Raw genomic sequence first — 17,770 nt, forward strand, 5'->3', positions numbered from 1 at the left:
AACAGCACATCTTGGGGCTGGGGTTTTGGCTGAGTGGTAGTACGCTTGCCTAGCATGAGGCACTGGGTTTGAGTCTCAGCACCACATACAAATAAATAAAGGCCCATCAACAAATAAAATTTTATATATATATATATATATATATATATATAGCACATCTACATTGAAGATAACATGTAAGTCAACTTGTTAAGAAAAACAATTTCTTGCAGAATTTGTCACATATTCATTTATACTAAATAAGTAAATATTTCATTGGGGGAAATTACTTAAACAGCATAAAAGATAATCTGCTGTTATTTATTTAAATATAAGGGTGAAATGGATGTTAAATGTGAAGAGGAAATATGATCACTACCAGTAAGAATTCTCTCATCCGGTGCTCACTGATGTACACAAGACTTCCGAATCACAAGACATCCCAACAATTGTACTTATGTAAAGATACAGTTAAATGTTTTAGCGATTTGGTTTAACACGGAATGCTAACACATCTTCTAAAAAGGGACTGTGAAATGTAAAAAAAATTTTTAAAGTTTGTCCTATTTTTAAAATGTAATAATTTGTGTTGGTAATGAAAAATTTAGACTGAAATTATATTAATATAAAACACAAAATCAGTAATAGCCAAGTGTAGTCGCTTAAGCCTTTAACCTCAGCTACTCCAGAGGATTCTAAATTCAAGGCCGTTTGAGTACCTTAGCAAGGATCAAAATCAAACTTGAGTTTCTCATTTCTCAATGTTTCCTACAATTCTATGGGTTCCATAGGAGACACATACATATACATGTATACATAATTTATGATAATTATATAATTTTTTTAAGTGGTGCTGGAGATTGAACCCAGGGTCTTGTGCATGCAAGGCAAGCACTCTACCAACTAAGCTATATCCCCAGCCCTCCATAGGCAATTTTTATTGATACCCACTAATACTATTTTCTTTTCTTTGGGTACTAGGGATTGAACTCAGGAGCACTCAACCACTGATCCACATCTCCAACCCTATTTTGTGTTTTATTTAGAGGTAGGGTCTCACTTAGCACCTTAGGTTGCTTAGCATCATTGCTGAGGCTGGCTTTGAACTCTGGATCCTCCTGTCTCAGCCTCCCAAACTGCTGGGTTTACAGGCATGTGTTACCGTCCAGCACTATATCCATATTTTAAAAAAAAAAATTTTAGTTGCAGATGGACACAATTTATGTATTTTTCTGTGGTGCTGAGGGTAGAACCCAGTGCCTCACACATGCCTGGGAAGTGCTCCACCACTGAGCCACAACCCCAGCCCACTATATCCATTTTATTCTATCTCCTCTAATGAATCTATCTTTAGTAGTGGTTATTACAGACAAGCCACCATCACCTGTCATCTCTCCTTACTGGTCTAAATGGTCCACTACTTTCATTTGGCTCTCCTTCCGCTCAGTTCTCCATGAGAAGCTAAAACTGTTCTTTTCTAAAACATAAACTAGATCACATTATTATTACCGGGGGCCCAAATCTCTACAATGATTTCTCATTTCATTGAAGGAAAATAATCTTAATTACCATGGCAATGCTCTGAATCTTGCATTCTCAGTGGAGCAATAATCACCCACATACGGGAGAAAGTTAGCTGGGTGGGGGGACAAAGTTCTATGTTTTGTCTTAACACAGATGTAGCATATAGAGTACGTAAGCAGTTAACTGGCTTGTCCATCTCACTGGAGGGGAATCAATTAGAAAAAAATGTCTAAAAAGGCGTCTGTGGAGGGAACCATAATGAGGGGGGATAAAAGTTGGAAAAAGCCTCTGCTACAAAACATTTCCTTCTCTGTTCCCTCATCTTGGACACTTACAGCTTTTGTAAGTCTCTGATCGTTCAGGTACAAGCTAAAGTCCTCAGAGGGGCCTTCCGTGACTATATGAGATAAGACATGTCTATTTCTCCAACCTATAATAATATGACCAAGAAACAAGCACTTTCATTGCCCCAGCCCTTAAGTATTAAGGTTTAGGTCTCTTGATTTCTAGAATTCTTACTAGTTAACTTCAGAGCTCTCCCAAGTTCTATTTATAATTTTTATTTCCAAACTTTTATTTTCATCTGCAATAATCCCATCAGTTTTACCAGTGTCTGATCTTTATTGATTTTATGTATTGGTTGAGACTGCAGGAAACAAAAAATTCTTAACATAGTCAGGATATACAGAAAGATGTATTATATACAGAGACCTAATGAACAAGAAATTCCATGAGGAGTCCTACCCCTGTTCAGACACGTCCCCTGTAATGCATATCCAAAGACATATTACATGTTTTAAGATGGGGGGGCACAAATTATAAACTACCTAATAAAGATCTGGTACATATTGAACAATAAGTGTAAAAAAGAATAAAGAATGTCTCGTATGCATGTATTTGGAACAATCTCCAAAATTATTAGGGAAATAGTACAGCTGTAGAAGCAAGCATGCTTACATTTGTATATATGATAAAATAAATTATTGTCTAAATGCATAGGAACTTCTAGAAAGATACAAAAGAAACCACTAAACAATGGCTGCCCTTGGATAGAGAAGCTGGGTACACAGTAGATAGCATAAGGAAACTCACATTTTGTGACACTTTGTATTTTGTGTACTGGGTGCATATTATTTTTCAGATTTAAAAATATAGTTTATGCATAAGTAGTATTGGAAGGCTGGTGTGTTTTTTTTTGTTTGTTTGTTTGTTTTATTTGGGGGGTACTTTACTTCTGAGCTACATTCCAAACCTTTTTTTATTTTTTTACAGTGTCTTGCTTAGTTGCTTTGGCTGGCCTTATATTTGTGATCCTTCTGCCTTAGACTCCTGAGTAGCTCGGATTACGGTCATGCACCACTGTGACCTGCAAAGGTTGGTTGATTTTATTAGATCTCAATGATAAAATGATATAAAAAGGAGTCATTTCTAGATCTCAAAGGAGGATTTCAGGAAAAAGAGGGAGCAGGTGTTAGCCCACCTCTGGTTTCCACATTTCCTCATGCCGGCCATTGACAAAGTATAAATAACACCATCTATAATAAATGTCCCCATCTTTAACATGCTTGTTTCAGTACCTAATTAATGCAATTACTGACTTCTATGAAATAGGGATTTAGATGTATTGCAGTATGAGTCCCAGTTAACCCACTGCTGCAAGATCTAAATAAACAGCTTAGTTTACAGATGTATAAAAGGATATTTCAGCCACCCTAATCTATATAAATCCTATCCTGCTATTTTCATTTCCCTTACTGATAATCAAAAAATATCCAGCCAAGACCTTTTCTTAAACACCAGGGTTTATATGCTGAACACTTTTTGAAGTGTCAGAAAAGCTTGACCCTCACCCTTCCTAATTATACTTAAAAGTGGGCAATATCAAAATTACCTGACATTCAGGTAAAAAAATCCTAATTGCAGCTTTCTTTCTTTCTTTCTTTCTTTCTTTGAGAGAATTTTAATATTTATTTTTTAGTTTTCGGTGGACATAATATCTTTATTTTTATGAGGTGCTGAGGATCAAACCCAGCGCCCCGCGCATGCCAAGCAAGCGCGCTACCACTTGAGCCACATCCCAAGGCCCTGCAGCCTTCTTTCTTATGAACAAACCCCTCACACATCCAATTACAGTCCCCAAGTCCTGCCGGTTTGGTACCAAGTGGTACGTGGCAAGCATTGAACCACGTCCCCCAGGCTCAGTTGGCAATTCTTGATCTCTGCCCTTCTTCCCCAACCCTATTGCCTGTTATTTCAATTGCTTTCCCTGCCTGTAAATGCATCCTGTAAATCCATCTTTCCTCAAATCACTAGTTATTTATCTGAATTCTGTATTTTTTTTTCCTTTGAGATAGGATCTTGCTATATTGTCCAGGCTGGTATCAAACTCCTGCTTCTGCCTCTTAAAAGTAGCTAATACTACAAGAACTTACCACAACGTCTGATATAAGTAGTCCTCTATTGCCAAAATTCCCTAATGGCTTCTAAATTGATTAGTTATCCAGTCTCATTTTGGGTTCCTACTAGCTTTGTACATATTTATGAGCTCTCAGCCTTTCTTCATGTAGACACTCTCTGATCAGCTCCCCCACACACACACTAAAAAAAGATACAACTCATCTCAGATACTTGAGCATTTCCACCTCCCCAAATCCCACAACACACCTATAAAATTACAACACTTTTGTATTCATTCTTAAATTTTTTCTTTTTTCTACATGTACATGTAGTAAAAATCTCAAGTTGATTATTAAAAGGTGCAACTATCCCTATTGATGCTTACCATCCTTTCCTATTCTCTCTTAGACCTTTCCTGCATTGTTTTATAACTAATGGTTTGGGGGTTGCTAGAAGACAGGATCACATACCATCTACCCCACACTAGCTGCCTTTTTTTAAAAATATTTTTTAGTTTTTTAGGTGGACACAATTTCTTTATTTACATTTATGTGGTGCTGAGGATCAAACCCAGTGCCTCACTAAGCCACAATCCCAGCAACCCCCACACCTTTTAAAAATATTTTTAGTTGTAACTGGACATAATGACTTTATTTCATTTATTTATTTTCCAATGTGGTGCTGAGAATTGAACCCAGTGCCTCACACATGTTAGGCAAGTGCTCTACCACTGAGCCACAACCCCAGCCCCTGCCTTGGTTTTTCACGGAGCAAATACTTGTTAAATGAAACTTATATTCCATGTCACCCATACCTACTATAGAACTAGAATTCATATTCTAACACCACTGCTAGTATCTTCTTAACTAAGCAAAAGCAATCCATGCTTTCTGCAAATGTAATAACAATTTCTTGCAATTCATTCACATCACTCTATACAACTTCGAAAAATCATCTATTTTATTGTTAGCTTATTTGATTATATCTTCATGTTAGTTTATACCCTATATCATGATTGCAACAAAACTTTCACATTAAACTTGCCTTTTAATATAGGTTGAACATACATCATCCAAATGCCTGGGACAAAAAGTGTTTGGGATCTGGGATTTTTCAGGGGGTGGGATTCTAAAATATTCACATATACATAATGAGGTATCTTGGGGGGTGGGACCCAAATATAAACATGAAATTAATTTAGGTTTCACATACAACTTAATGAAGGCAATTTTCTTTCTTTCTTTTTAAAGACAGAATGTTGCTAAGTTGCTGAGGCTGGTCTTGAACTTAAGTCTCCCCAGTTGCAGGGATTACAAGCATGCACCACCATTCTGGCAATAATATATTTTTTATATCTTTTATTTTATGTATTTATTTTTATGTGACGCTGAGGCTTGAACCCAGTGCCACACACATGCCGGCAAGCACTTTACCACTGAGCCACAACCCCGCCCCAAGCAATAATATATTTTTAAGGTGACCAATCACATGAGGTCAAGTGTAAAATTTTCCACTTGTGGCATCATGTTGGTACTCAAGTTTCAGATTCTGATCCATTATAGATTAGGGATGCTCAACCTGTATTTAAATTACTTTTAATAATGTAATAACACCCAAAGAGAAACTTGACTGTGCTAGTATCCAGGATGTTTTGTTTATGAATATGCTACCCACAGGAAAATACACATTAAAAGGACAACAGAAAAAAATGGTAGTTAATTGTCATAATGAATTGTCAAATGTTCATTTAATGTTACCCCAGCCAAGCACTTCCATCCCTAAGAAGCACAGCAGTCCCTAGGGAGTAGTACTGCTCCAGTAAACACTTAAGATACAAGCAGAAAAATAAAGGCCTCCACAGGGAAGTCTCAGGGTGGCGAAAGGAGCCAAGATATGATGATAAAAATCATGGAAAGTTAATAGTAAAATACTGAATCCAAGAATAAAATATATGAAAAATGTATACATAATAGTTCCAACAGCTAATTATTAAGTCTTAAAAACCTGTTCTCCTCCCCCTTTAGTAAAAGGATAGACAATTTTAGTCATGGTTCTATTAAATGTATTAAAATATACCTTGCATATTATATTACTTTTATAAAAAATTGTAACAGTTTTGGTTAACTTGACTTGATTCCATTTATTTGTACTTCAAAAGACACATAACATAGAAGACATATACAATTGTGACATGTTGATAAATACCCACACAAAAAAGCAAAACTCACTGGATTGCCCAAACTTTAGTAACCAAGCTATTTTGTGTCTGTGAATGTGTTATCCAAAGGAAAGTAAATGCTAAATGACAAACACGAAAAATGAATTAATAGTCAGTGTTCATTTAATGTTAAACCAGTCATATACTTCAAAAATGTGTAATATAATCCTTTTTAAAAATGTTAGTTATTAATATTTATTTATTTATTTGTTTGTTTGTATCTGGTGCTAAGAGTCGAACCCAGTGCCTCACACATGCTAGGCAAGCACTCTACCACTGAGCCACTGTAATCTTGAAAAAAATTTCAAATCCTTTCCAAGTGTTGCATTATATAATTTATCTCCCAACTTTTCATCATCTCTTAGATCAAGAGAAGAAATGGCAAAACCGTAAAACTTATTAAGTCTCCAGACTTGCTGTCATTCCCTTCTTAAAAATCTACAAAGGGGCTGGGATTGTGGCTCAGTGATACAGTGATCGTCTAGCACGTGCGAGGCCCTGGGTTTGATCCGTAGCACCACATAAAAATAAAACAAAGGTATTGTGTCCAACTACTTCTAAAAAAAATAAATATTTTTTTAAAAAATTATAAGGATACTAAAACGAATATACTTGGTTTATTTAGCAAATGAAGATAAAAACCAAAATGCAAGAATGTCTACTATACAATTATGAAAAATGTTAATTTGATGTTTCTTCTGGAAATATTTAAAATCATAATTACAAAAGCAACCCAGAAAAGCAAGCAATGTGTATGCTACAGGTAATTTTTAAAATCCTCAAAGTTCGTCAAACTGGTTAGTAATAAACTCAAAGACTGTGATAAAGGAAGTAAGCAACCGAAAACAGAGGGGAACAGAAGGGAACCTGGTGATCTTTACAAACACTTGAAAATACCTGAATAATTTACTCTTAAATAGGGACTATTAACACAAAAGACCAATTCAGAGAAATGTTTTGAGAACTATGAATTATGTGCTCTCCCCTTATATTTGTAAAAGATAGTTTTTAAATCTGCCTTGGTAACAATACCCAACTAATTTATCCAAACCTGCCAAGACAATTAGGTACTCCTTCAGAATATAAGACTTTTACTGAATTATTTCTTCCAGAAATCTAAACAACTTTGTCATGTTAAAGTTACAAATTGCTAGAAAGTTAACATAATTAGACCACTACTATACACAAAAGTCTGTACAATCCTCGCCTACAGGAAGTTTATATAGATGAACTCATCAATGACTTCAAGTTGCAATTTACTAGAAAGCCTTTCTGAGTATTTACTGGCTAGTTGCTTCAAGAAGCCAACCTTTGCACTTCAGTTGGTTTCAATCTTCTCTTCAATAAGTATCAAGGGAAGATATGAAAGGAAAATATATAAACTTATAAAACCAGTAGCTTTCATTTTATTATCAATTAGAAAAAAAGGCCAGTTTCCTGGAGAGACTTTATGTTGGTCTTTTAAACTTACTTCTAGGTCCTTTGGTCTTCGTATTTGTGGATCCAACACACACATATTTGGTAGAGATAATACACAGAACATACGCTATGATTTTGGTTTCACATTTTATTTCAAATGTTAAAAATTTGTCTTCTGCCATATTGCCAACCTCACCCAATCTCCATCCTTTGAGCAAGATGTCTTGATTCTCATCTTTCACCCCAATTTTGTATTTTTCTTTCCTTTTTTTGCTAAGACAGCATGGTGGTGGCTCTTCTTTTTAGCCAAATTTTATTCAAAACTTGGTTTACTCACATTCTTGGCTGGCTCTTCTTGCTCTGACCCTCCAAAGCAATAGTGAAGTTGTCTTTATGGACTTTCTTCCCATTTGTCACCCACTAAACTTCAAACTTAAAGATGAGGCCCAATTCCATTTTCTTAACTATTATACACATAGGCTGAGACAAAAAGGCTCATTAATATTTGTTGAATAAATAAATGTGGGATTCTCATCCACACAAACTGTTATATTAACTCTACTCATAGGGCTGGGGCTGGGGCTGGGGCTGACCAGTCGAGCGCTCGCCTAGCACATGTGAGGCCCTGGGTTCGATCCTCAGCACCACATAAAAATAAATAAATAAAGGTATTGTGTCCAACTACAACTAAAAAACAAATACAAAAAACAACATCAAAAAACTCTACTCTTTCAATCTAGGTCATTACTCCATTTTTTTCTCCTGAAAATTTCCTCAGATCAGTTTAAGAAACACAGCCATTCATGCTCACTTCAGCAGCACACATAATATTGAAACAATACAGAAAAGATTAGCATGGCCCCTGTGCCAGAATGACACAAATTCAGGAAGCCTTCCATATTTGAAGAAAAAAGAGAAAAAAAAAAAACAAAAAACATTGTGGTGGCACATGCCTTTAAGAGGCTTGGGAGGCTGAGGCAAGAGGATCACAAGTTTAAAGCCGGACTCATCAACTTAGCAAAGAAAATATTTTAAAAGGGCTACAGGTGTGACTCAGAGACTAAGTACTCTTGGGCTCAATTGCCAGTTTAAAAAAAAAAAGCAAGAAATACAGCCATTCTTTGGAATTCTCAGGGGACTGGTTCTAGGAAACCCCTCGGATACCAAAATGGATGAATGGTCAAGTCCCTTAATAAACAGTATAGAATTTCATAAAACCAGGGCTGGGATTGTGGCCCAGCCGTAGAGCGCTTGCCTAGCGTGGACGGGACCCAGGTTCGATCCTCAGCACCACATAAAAATAAAGGTATTGTGTTGTGTCCATCTACACCTAAAAAAAATAAATATTTTTTTAAAAAAGAATTTCATAAAACCTACACATATTCCTCCTATACTTCCATCTTGAGTTACTTATAGTTACTATTAGTGTAAATACTATATGAACAGCTATTATAGTGTATTGTGTAGGGAACAATAACAAAATATTTATACATGTTCAATATACATTTCAATTTGAGTTTGCTTAAACCCATAACTATGGGTCTCATGGACACAGAGGGCAATCTACTTAATGACAAGCATTGTGTATGAATACTAATGAAGACAAACAAAATGTAGGCACAAATAAGTATCATATGCTGATGAAGTGACATGAATGAAAAGAGGTGACATGAAATTCTGTTTGGATGAGACCTATGAAAATAACTGAAAGAGGGCTGGGGTTGTGAATCAGTGGTAGAGCACTTGCCTAGCACATGTGAGGCACTGGGTTGTATCCTCAGCATCACATATAAATAAATTAAATAAAGGTATTGTGTTCACCTACAACTAAAAATATATTTTTAAAATACATTAAAAAGTTATCTGGAAGAGGGAGGAATCACCTTAGATTTTGTGAGCAAGGGTCAGGGAATGTAGATAGTGTTAAAAAGGTAGACTTGGGGGAGGGGGGGATTAAATAAAGCCCTACAATACAATTTGGTTTTAATTCAGATAGAAAGCTACTACATTTGAAAAAGCAAAGGAATAATGGGCAAGATGGTGCATGCCTATAATTCCTAGCGACTTAGAAGTCTGAGGCAGGAGGATCACAAGTTTAAGACCAGCCTGGGCCAATTAGTGAAATATTGTCTCAAAATAAAATCAAAAAGGGTTGGAGACATAATTCAGTGATAGGACCAGGATGTGGTTGTTGTTTTAAAAGGATGCATTAGATATTTTGTGACAGTAAATTGCAAGAGCAAATAAAAAAACAAACAAAACAGAATGGCTAAGAAGAATTGTAGTCATCACCTTCAGTGATAGATGGTGCCACGAGAATACTATTTATTTACCAGGCAGAGGTTTTCTAGTGTTTATAATTTCAACCACCTAGAAGCACTCAAACCCAAAACATTAATCCATAGATTACACCTTCATTTTTACTTAAGGGCTATATCCCTTTACTACCAATCCTGAAAACACTTACCTTTGCTGTTGTTAATAACCTCTCATCTTTCAAACTAGAAACTACTAGAACACTTGCCTCCTTCATCCCAATAATTAGTCCCAGTTAAATTCGCCCTCTCTTAATTATACATATCTGGAATATGCACAGTCCTCATTGCCTCTAAATATCCTTTCGAATATCATAGAAATGTTAGGAGATAGGTAAGTGATCAATGCAGTCCATCTGCTTTCTACATCATTATTATTGATCCAGTCACTCTAAAACTTAAAATATCTACACTGACTCCCAGTCATCTGAAAGATAAAAACCTAAACTTGGATCAATAACAATCTTATTCCAACTTTCCACGTGCATGTATGTCTGTGTGCACACACCCTGGCAATTAAACGTATAGTCTTATGCATACAAAGAACACATTTCTACCTTTGAACTACATCCTTGGTCCCTAAACTTTACTTCTTGTCTGTTCTCTACCACTCCAGCCTCACTTCCTAAGACATCTTCTCATTACCTGTTCAGGGTCTCTGTTAACTGCCATTAGCTCTTTTGACCACTACCCGTCCAAAAAGCTACAATTGGCAAGTATTTACTCACCTTTAAGAGCTGCTAAAAGGTTATCATCCTGGTGCAGTCTCCCCCAAATAAATGAATATGTGCATCTTAGTTTTCAGAGCATTTTCTATGCATTTTATTAATATACTGTTTACTTACAAGTCTACTTATGTCCATTAAACTTCAAATTCCAAGAGAGCAGGGGGCCTTATTCTGTGCATTTTTACATTATTAATAAACACCATGCCTGTCATACAACTGGTGTTACTCATCCACCAAGCAAACATTTAATAATGACTTGCTACTAAATGAGAATAAATCACTATATGGTAGGTAAGGTTACCACTCTTTTAGGTCTAATATTCTAAATGAACAGATAACCTCACACGAGTATTAGAGAAATCTTGACTGTCACAAGTTTTCAGGTATTAAATTTGCTAGAATATTTTATGGATATTATCAAGTAGATAATAAACACAAAAGAAAAGAATAAAAGTGAAAAGGGAGCCAGAGGTATACTCCATGGTAGGGCACATGCCCGATATGCTGGAGGCCCTGGGTTTGACCCCCACCACCAAAAACAAAAAAGTGAAAACATTAACATATACAACTGACTTCCTAAAACCTGGGAGCTCAAATTCCTTTCCTACAGTAGGGAAAACATCATTTAATTATACTATAGGAAACTGACCTTGCAATAACACTAAGTGGTAAATGTACAACCCAACATTATTCATTTTTAAAGGTAATAATAATAAATGAATTATATAATGACTGTACAATGGGATTCTGGTATTACAATCATGAAAGGAAGCAATAAGACTTTGACAAAGTTACTCCTCTAGACCAACACTGTACTGAAGAAAAATAACTGAAGACATGCAGTTTTAATTCTCCTGGACACCACATTAAAAGGAGATATAAAAAGTAAAAGGTGAAATTAGCTTAATAGCCTATTCCATCAAGCATCAAATATTATCATTTTAACAGGCAAGTATATGAGTTAGAGATCTCTGTTTTACATTCTAGTCTTTATACTATGCCTTTCCACATCCAATTCAGATGAACTCTCTTCAGAAATACTTATATTCGTATTTGTATTATGTAAAACTGAAGATACAAAAGTAGATTCATATACCCAAAAGTATGTTCAATGCTTGAGATAATACTGGTAAGATTATACTAGATAAGACATTTCCACTTTATTTGCTCTTCTAGGTCTAGAACACAAATTAGGGCAAAAGACTAGCCCATTGGGTTCACAGTTGTATCCAGCATACCCAGTCTTCAAGAAATATAGCAACTGTCAATATAGCATCTGTGTATTTAAATAAGACTTTCAAATGTTCCTAATACTTAACAAGTGTATCAATGCTCATATAAATAAGACCTGTAAGAAAAAGGAATTAGAAACTGGTTGTGACAGGTAGTGTTCTTCCACAGTCAGGTAATTCCAAAGATCAATCTGCATTTTCACCAATATAAGAAATTTTTCATCAACTCTTAAGTTTAAACAGAATGAACTCCCAAATCTTAGTTTACCTTACCTCTAACCTAAATAATACATACACTAAGCACATCATATCTCAAAGCAGAAACTAAAAATGTGAATATCCATTTTCTATATTGTATTTCCCCACTTCTACACTCCCAAGCTTGTCAGTTTCCCAAAACTTTTGATCTTCCCCATACTATTTTTTAATATAATGGCACAAGATAAAGGTCAATGTGGCACAACATACAACTAAAAAAAGTTTTATTTTCCTCAATTTATCATCATGCATAAATCTAAAAACCAGCAACAGATCAAATATAATCTAAAATTCTTACAGCTTTAGAGTGAGATAATAGTGAGGCTGGTAAATATGCAAGGAGGTAGAGGAAGGAACCATATGCGAAATCAGAGTTCAGTAATTTACAGGATGTCAAGTAGAAAATTCAAGGCAATTTCATTTTTAACATTTACCATTTGTTCCTGCATGTGCATAAAAGTAAAGGTAAGCACTGAGTTTTGTAGAGCTTTAAATCATTTTAGTGTCAGAGAATTTATAAATGATTTGATTATTCAATGTGAAAAACATGTTAAGTAATCTACTACCTACATAATTTTTTAAATGCTTTTTCTCACTTAGCCTGCATGAAAATTACTCATTTGGAAAATAGGTTAATAAGCCACCACCACCCTTCAGTAGAAGTGGCCTAGCATCTTGGTCCTGGGCTTGCAAACTGCATGGAATCTGACTACTGAACAGAAAGATAAAACAGGGTGTGTGTTGGCACAACGTTAATAAATAAAAAGGCAGATGGGATGACTTTCTTGGTCACAGATAAATGATCCTTCACAGTGCTAAACCCATCATTACTTTACAAAATGTTTTATCACCAGATGCAGAGGCTCATGCCTATAATCCCAGCAACCTGGGAAGTTGATGCAGGAGGATTGCGACTTCAAACCCAGCCTCAGCAACTTACTGAGGCTCTAACCAACTCATCAAGAGTCTGTCTCTAATAAAATATTTTTTTAAAGGGCTGGTTAAGTGCCCCCAGGTTCAATCCCTAATACAAAAAAGAAGAAGTTGTTTTATCAATGTACATTTCCTGGGAAAAAATCAAGAGATGATAAATCTATGCTAGGGTGGCCGTGGACCAGAGAGATACCCAGGTAACATCTGGATCACAATTAGCAATACTCTTTTAGTATTTCCCGTACAGATCTTAAGATTATATTTGCCAAAGTTAATCATCCAATACACTGAAAGGCTCAAAATTGGTTATTGTTTTTATAGTTACAATTTTAGGGAAGAAAATATTTTCCATAATAACAACTATGTATTCTCATTATGGGCTAATTTAATTTTTAAAGATACTACATAATTTTGAATAAACATTAAAAACACACACAAATGTATATTGCCACAAATTTTTCTCACAGGGCTATAAACTTTTACCATTAAATTATTAAAAGATGTCCACCTACTGAACTGTAATGAGGATTACTTTCTAAACCAACTAACAAAGAATGAAGCTACAAAGCAAGTGAAATGTTTGATATGCTTATGATGTAAATATGCTTAAGAAATAATATTTTATCTTTAATCTAGAAAAGTAAAAGAAAAACTCAAAGTAAAAGTCAAGCAATCATTTTAATCCATAAAAATGGTATCATTCTAGCACCTTCTCCCATCAGGCATAAGCATGTCTAAAAACACTGGTATAAAAACAAGATTGTTACACTGTCTTGTCTCTGATAATTATATGGACAGATGAAAATCAGCTTAGTGAAAGTCTTTTATTTTATAAAATTTTCAAAATATTTTCTGTATTTCTTAGAAAAACTGAGTTTGTAAGCCTAACAATAAAACCCTACTTGCAAAAATCGTAAGAAACACACATCATATATTATGGGGCACTTAGTAGCTAGTACATTTCTTAGTCAAAAATAATAAACTTTTGCAGTGTTTTTCAACTGGCAACAAGTGGAAATGTTTGGGTGGTGTTTTAGATTGTCTCAATGACTGGCCAAGGATTCTAACAACCTACAATGTACTAGAACAGTAAAGTATGACAGCAAAACAACACTATCAAAAACTGCTACTATGCCTTTTCTTTTTTCTTTTTCTTTCTCTACAAGCATCAACATCTCCTAGGAACTTGTGAAATGCACATGCTTTGGTTCCACCTCTGCCCTACTGAATCAGAAACTTTTGAGTGGAGAGCCCAGAGATTTTTTTTTTTTTTTAAATGGGCCTCCCAGGTGGTTCTACAGCATGCTTAAGTTTTGATAACCACCACTTTAGAACAATGTCTGTGGCTGCTTTCCTTAATTTAGAGAATGAATTTCTTCCACTATTGTACTGTAAGTCCTACATAAGTGCCCAACACATATAGTACAACCTCTGAATACCAACTACTACAATAAATCAATGCTCATGGCAAAATTCTAAATGGCATGGCTCCCCATAAATCCTATCTGATTAAGAAAATATGATTTTCTAGATGATTATTCCAGTCATTTTCAGTTTGCTAAACTGACACCAAAGTTATGCCAATGTATAAAATAGTCAAGTCTGGGAATATGCACAAAGTTCTAATTAGCTCAAAAAATTAAAATATGCGAAATACTACAGAGCAAATTACTGGGATTGTCTCTAACACCAGAAAGGACAGAATTTACAGAATGACTATGTGATATTCAGTTTAGTTTTTCATTACATAAAAACACTAACCACCATATTTAACTAAGGAACATCTCAAATTTGATATTGGTTTATGTTATCTAGTAATGTGCAAATACTCTGAAGAAAAAATGAACAATTACTCTAACTAATGTACAATAAGATGTTTTCTGCACTTCCAAACTTGAGATAATTCGCAAAAATAAATTATTTCAATAGTCATATAAAAATAAAAACGCAGGTAACTCATAGTCCAAACATGGCACAAATAATAAGGCAAAGGATTATATTTACATAGTTCTTATAAAATCCAAAAACGTACACAAAATCTCATTCATATTCACAAAAGCCTGGTCAGTTGACAAATATTAATGTCTTTTTCCATAAAAGAACCTAAAACATGAAAAGTATACCTCATAGATCCAGGGAAAAATACAAAACTTGATTGTGGCTATGAAATTTTTGACAGTAGCTCACATACAAAGAGATACACAATACAAATATAAAATGAAAATGTGAAGTTGTCTAAGAACTAGAAAAAATACATATAATTATCAATTTTAAAGTCTTCACCACAAACAACAAACCACTTACATATAGTATTTAAGAAATTCGAGGTCCACTTACATTGCTGTCAATATAAGGCAGGGTCCTGTATTTAAAGAATAACCAAAAAAAAATTTCAACTAAATTATTTTAAAATATGGGGAATATTTTTAAAAAGGGAAAAAATTTATATGTTCAAACAAGTAAACTTCCACTTAATTCTTCCTACTTCTACTAATTCTATTTTAACTTTGGGTGTGAAGGGTATAACATGAAATCTGGGTGAATATATACCTCTAAGAGATAAGTAAAATTTTATAGACACTAACAAGCTGAACACCATTACTTCTAAAGCTCATTTCTTTAACCCAGAAAAAGAAATTGAAAAACAATTATGATTTGGATTTCTTTTAGAATCAACAAAAGTATTTGCTGCAGAGGAAGAGGAAGAGTTGGTAACAATAATGGTGCTTCAAGTCATAATACAATATATTTGAATTCTCTCCAAATGTATATACATGAACTCTGGCTACATCATGTTAAGAATTTTAATAACTTCAAACCAGAAATAATAAGCTTTTGTTTCTCCAAAGACAAATCAAAATATAGAAAACACATGCTAAAATAAAAATATAACCAAATAAGTTCAACAAAGAGGTCTTTTATAGGTATTATAAACTAAACAGGTACTAAAAAAAAGACAAAGAGGGCAAATAAAATGCTTAGATAACACAGCACTATGGTAGAGCCTTTAAATATTTTCTTAAGTTTCAAACTTCAATAATTAATACTGTTATTTAGTTACCAGGAAACAACAACAAAAACCTCAAAATGTTTTTTACAACACATAAAATACCACTTTTGATAGTTTTAAAAGGAAATATGTAACACATAAATCCAGATTTTAAAGACCTGACACAGAAATTTCTGCAATTTTTTGTTATTTCAGAGTTAGAATCTAAACTACTTGATCAGAAGGTCAACTGTGAAAGAACTGTATGCATGTTTTGTTTTATACAACTTTGGAAAATATGTAAAGGGAACATAAGACAATTATTTCCTATTGTTAAAAATTAAGTCATAAAGGCTTATGAAAATGAGACAATGGTCTTCTATAAAAGTATAAGGGGACTGCTAATTTATTTAATTATATGAGCATTTTATGATAAAATAAACCTATGCTGGTATATATAACTTAAGAAATGCACTTTTTGCTTTGATATATGGAGATCAGTATTCTTTGGTATGAAACTGGCCTTAAAAATGTCCTCACTTTCAACAGCTTGGTATTGAAATATTTACAGCAGAAGTAACAGTAGAGGTATTTGTCTTTTCTTCTCCCGCCAAAAGCCCATGACTACAAACAATCTAATCAGAAAGTGAATACAGTAAAATATTTACTACTGGGTCTTATAAACAAGAATTCATCATTTTATTCTTGAAAGTAAGAGATTCGATTTTTAAAATCACTGCAATCCTCTGAAAATCATATTAGATATTGCAACAAAACTCTTATACAAAAAACATTTAAATATCTCTCTCTCTCCAGGAAACTACATCCTCTGTTGTTTTCAAAATGACATGGCCCTTCTATTTTTGACTAGTACCATTTGACACTAAATTTCAATCCTTTTAAATCTTTTTCCACACTTCGATCACATTCTTTCAACTGCATTCTTTCACAACTCGTCATTTCAATCACACATTTGTCTTCTTTCTCCTTCAGAATGTATACTGTAACCATCAACCACCATGAATTAGTGACTTTTAGTCATTCATAGTGATATTTATCAATTATTACACTTCATGCATAAAGAGAAAGCTACTGAAATATTTAAAAAGTATGTCTTTAATAAACCATAAAAGTATAATTTACTGTTTGCAAAACAAAAGCCAAAGTTTTTGTCCTTGTTGATAATTTCCATTAAACAGCAATTATGGATTATTTCCCCTAATATACTATTGTAGAATTAAAAACAAATATTTAATCTCTTTTGACTTAATGCTCAGCACTGATCTAAGAAAAAAAATTTTTAAACTCACAGAATAACAAATTATATCTATGAAATATCAGTAAACCAAACTACTTTAAAAGCTACATCTGTCAAGAACATCAATTCATTTGCTTTCAAAATGAACAAAAATGGGGGAAATTCCAACAAAATACACTGCTAGAATAAAAGAATTAGAAAAATCAAAGTACATTTATTTTACACATTTTAACTACAGAAAGCATATGAAACCTAAATCCCGAAGACTTTAAAATTGGTACTTAAAATCATCACACACACACATACACCCCCCCTCCGCAAAAAAACCCACTGTGATTATTATAATTATTTCATATTAATCTTTTTATGTAAAAAAATGATAGCATATAAGACAACTTCATACTTATTTAGAAAGCTAACACTATTGAATTTTCTCTTCATTTTTATATCTACCACTTTTATGTAAATGACATTCAAAAAATGTTCCTTGGCATACTAATTCACAAGAAAAAATATTGAA

The 17,770-nt window shown here is 34.0% G+C and overlaps 1 non-coding gene across 1 annotated transcript; it reads left to right on the top strand.

Annotated features, from left to right (window-relative positions):
• The first annotated feature begins 8,340 nt into the window (after positions 1 to 8,340).
• LOC113187224 (U6 spliceosomal RNA) lies at positions 8,341 to 8,442 on the top strand. The gene has a single exon (XR_003301392.1). It is a non-coding gene; the product is annotated as a U6 spliceosomal RNA (small nuclear RNA).
• The last annotated feature ends 9,328 nt before the right edge of the window (positions 8,443 to 17,770 follow it).

This window comes from Urocitellus parryii, chromosome 2 (assembly GCF_045843805.1).
Source record: "Urocitellus parryii isolate mUroPar1 chromosome 2, mUroPar1.hap1, whole genome shotgun sequence".
NCBI classification, from domain to species: domain Eukaryota; kingdom Metazoa; phylum Chordata; class Mammalia; order Rodentia; family Sciuridae; genus Urocitellus; species Urocitellus parryii.